We start from the raw sequence: 3630 nt of genomic DNA on the forward strand, positions 1-3630 counted from the left end.
GCCCAGCAGCTGATCTGCTCGGCAGAGCGGCAGCAGCCCTGGCGGCGGTTCCCTCAGCAGCGCGGTGGCAAGGAGAGGCTTGCGGCCGCCGAGCAGGTGGGAGAGCTCGGCGGCAAGGCACAAAGGATTTCCCTCGGTGCACGCGTGGAGCCGCAGACGTGTGTCGGGGAAGCGTGTGTCTGGAGGGGAGGAGTCACTCTGCGCAGTTGGGCAGCCCCACCTGCCTGCCGGAAAGGAGGCGGGCAAAAGAGGGCGCAGCTCCGGCCGCTCGCCTCGGAGCCGGTCGGCCTCGCTGGCCGCTTGCAGCCGAGCCTCGGCAGGACTCGGTTGCTGGGACGAGTGCCTTCGCTGCAAGCCGCCGCCCGCTCGGCTCACTTCGGACCAGCGCCGTCAAAGCGAAGGACGGCACTGGTCCGAAGCGAGCCGAGCGGGCGGCGGCTTGCAGCGAAGGCGCTTGTCCCAGCAACTCATCCCAGGCGATGCCGAAGACCTCCCCAAGCCAAACCCAAGCGGCCGAGTCGACGGAGCGCGTGGGGGAAGCGCCGAGCGCGTCAGGGCGGCGAGGACTTTTCGCCCCCCGCCTCTCCCGGTGTCCACAGTTCCCACTGTCGCCTCAGACGACTTCGGAGACCCGACTCCCTCACGAGACAGGCATCCACTCACCCCCAGCCCCGTACCGCTTTACGGGCCGGATGATTGGGGGGGCAAGGGGGGCGCGAGGCAAAGGAACTGAAGGGAACTACGGGCGCCGGGAAGGCGCGGAGCCAGGTGCGAGTGTCGTGGCGTGCGTGTCCTTTCAGACCCCCCCTCGCCGTTTCCCGCCTCCACTCACCAAATTGACAGGGTGAAGGTAGCCGTTCTCGTACTTGTCGCTTGCCAGGATCTGCCTCAGGTGGGCGATGTAGCTGGAGGCCAGGCGGAGCGTGTCGAGCTTGGAGAGCTTGGTGTCCGGCGGCACCCAGGGCAGGGTGTTCTTGAGGCGGGAGAAGGCTTTGCTCAGCACTCGCATGCGAGCCCGCTCGTGGGCGTTGGCCGCATTCTGCTGGACCTGCTTGCCCTCCTGGCCCGCCGTTCCCGGAGGGCTCTTCTTGCCCGGGGTTTTCTTACGCGCCTTGCCCGCCGCCGCACCACGGCCTTTGCCCGGCCGGCCGAGCCTTGCGCGGGGCTGTGGCGTGGAGCGGCCGGCAAGCGGCAGCGGTCCATTTTCAGGCTGCCCAGGATCTCCGCCTCGGGGAGGTCTTCGGCATCGCTCAGCGAGCCCGTGGACATGGCCTCGAGACGGCAGGGGCAGGGAAAGGGAGTCGTCCCGCCGCCCGGGGACCCCCGCTAAGCCTTCTGCGCCTGACTCGGCGAGGCAAGAGGGAAGAAGGAGAAGCGCAAGTGGATGCGGAGCGCCCGGGAGGCATGCGCCCGAGTCAGGCGCAGAAGGCTTAGCGGGGGTCCCCGGGCGGCGGGGCGGCTGCCTAGGAAAGCAGCACATTTGAAAAACGCGCGTTTTTCAAATGCGCTGCTTTCCTAGGCAGCCGGCTTGCTGGCCAGGGAAGCAAGCGATCCGGGACTGTGTGGCTTTGCGCAAGCGCCGCCCTTCGTGGCGCCCCACCACCCGTTCCTGCAGAAAGCCTGGGAAAGCGGCCAGCAAGCCGGCTGCCTGGGAAAGCGTTTTTCACATGCGCTGCTTTCCTAGGCAGCAGACTTTGCTGGCCGGAGAAGGGAGCGATTCAGGACTGCGTGGCTTTGCACCGTGAGGACAACAACGGCGCCGCTTAGAAGCAACAGTGGCCGGTGCCCTCCCACCGGGGCCCCAAAAGCTCACGCCGTCACCGCTAGGGAAGCTCCAATATAAGACATACCCCGAAAGTAAGACGTAGTGGGGCTTTTGGGGGTAAAAAGAAAGTAAGACACTGTCTTACTTTCGGGGAAACACGGTAGTATTTAGGGAACATAAGGTATTTAAAACAGAATTGTAAGATATTAATCATTATGTATATAAATAAGTTTCAATGCTTAATGTTGTTTGTATGTTTGTTGATATAAAATAAAAAAATATTTTTTTTAAAAAAAACATAATTAAGTTGCCCAAATATAACAAGCCATTGTGTAAGCTATTAAGTTACTGTGGAACCATGACAAATCCAAAAAGTACATAAATGGCAAAGCAGGTAGCTAATCATTTCATGCTGTTGTTTGTCACCAAAACATGTCTTGCCAGCCACTTCAATCTGTTTCATAATTGAACCCGACTTGGCTGCACTTCTGTTTATAGTCCAAAGTTATCAGTAAAATAGCCATGAGGAGCTAACTGCATAGTATTTCATAGGGACACAACAATCAGTCAAGTCTCAGTTTGTATTTGAGACCGGAAAGTGAGAAGATGCTATTTGAATTTGAAATTCAAGGCCTCTATAACTGTCTGGTTCAGTTCTGCAACCCGACAAGATAGTCACAGACTTCAGAGGATAATCAGAACTGTAGAAAAAAACAATTATTGCCAACCTACCTTCCATTGAGGACTAGTATACTGGTCAAAAAGACAGCCAATGAAAATATTTACCGACCCCCCCTCATTCTGGACATAAATTGTTTCAACTCCTACCCTTAAAATGACGCTATAGAGTACTGCACACCAAGAGAACTAGACACGCACATATTTTTTTTCCTGAATGCCAACACTTCGCTAAACAAAAAATTGTCAAACTATTCATTAAGGCTGCATTACTGTTATTATTAGTCTTCTCATAGTTCCTATCACCCATCTCCTCCCACTTATGACTGTATGACTGTAACTTGTTGCTTGTATCCTTACAATTTATATTGATTGTTTCTTGATTGCTTATTTGTAACCTATGACCATCATTAAGTGTTGTATCTCAAGATTCTTGACAAATGTATCTTTTCTTTTATGTACACTGACAGCATATGCACCACAGAAAATTTGTTGTGTGTCCAAACACACTTGGCCAATAAAGAATTCTATTCTATTCTATTCTATTCTATTCTATTCTATTCCATTCCATCCATTCCATTCCATTCCATTCTAGAAGCCAGATGATCTGATTCAAGCTTCCATTAGACAAATTACTTGACCATGTCAAAAGATCTGGAATTGCTACATGTAGCAGGTTTCAAAGAACATTAACCTGAACTCTGCAAATTTTCAAGGATTGCACCACAATAAATGTGTGAAATATTTCTCTTGCACATTTTTAGGACAGAGATAGACAGCATGATGAAAAGACTGCAAAGATGTGTCTCAAACTGCCCAGCAGAGGTGGTATGGAGGAAAGAGGTTGAACCAGTCTCTTACCTTTCCTTGTGCCAAGCTAAACATTAAAAGTTTATAAACTATTTTTTTTAAAAAATCCTCTACCGTGTAGAAAATAAACTAGCCAAGTGGCAAATTATACTAATCTGGGGCTAGTAAGGGAAGGTTCTACCCTAATTTCAGCATTAAATTTATCTATGGGAGGTCAAGGGCTAGAAAATTCACACAATTTGTTTTGTTGCCTAGATTCGTTGTGAACCTTTATTCTGGGTGCAAAGGTCTTTAAGGCTTCCTTTAGTATTTGGGGCTACTTTGGATATTACATACACAGGTTTTGTACTGAAAACTGGTCCAGGAGATCTTCATGG

At 51.8% G+C, this 3630-nt stretch overlaps 1 pseudogene; it reads right to left on the reverse strand.

The window, feature by feature from the left end:
• Positions 1-796: 796 nt before the first annotated feature.
• LOC139163492 (transcription factor 21 pseudogene) lies at positions 797-1269 on the reverse strand (annotated as a pseudogene).
• Positions 1270-3630: the final 2361 nt, after the last annotated feature.

This window comes from Erythrolamprus reginae, chromosome 3 (genome assembly GCF_031021105.1).
Source record: "Erythrolamprus reginae isolate rEryReg1 chromosome 3, rEryReg1.hap1, whole genome shotgun sequence".
In the NCBI taxonomy this organism is placed as follows: domain Eukaryota; kingdom Metazoa; phylum Chordata; class Lepidosauria; order Squamata; family Dipsadidae; genus Erythrolamprus; species Erythrolamprus reginae.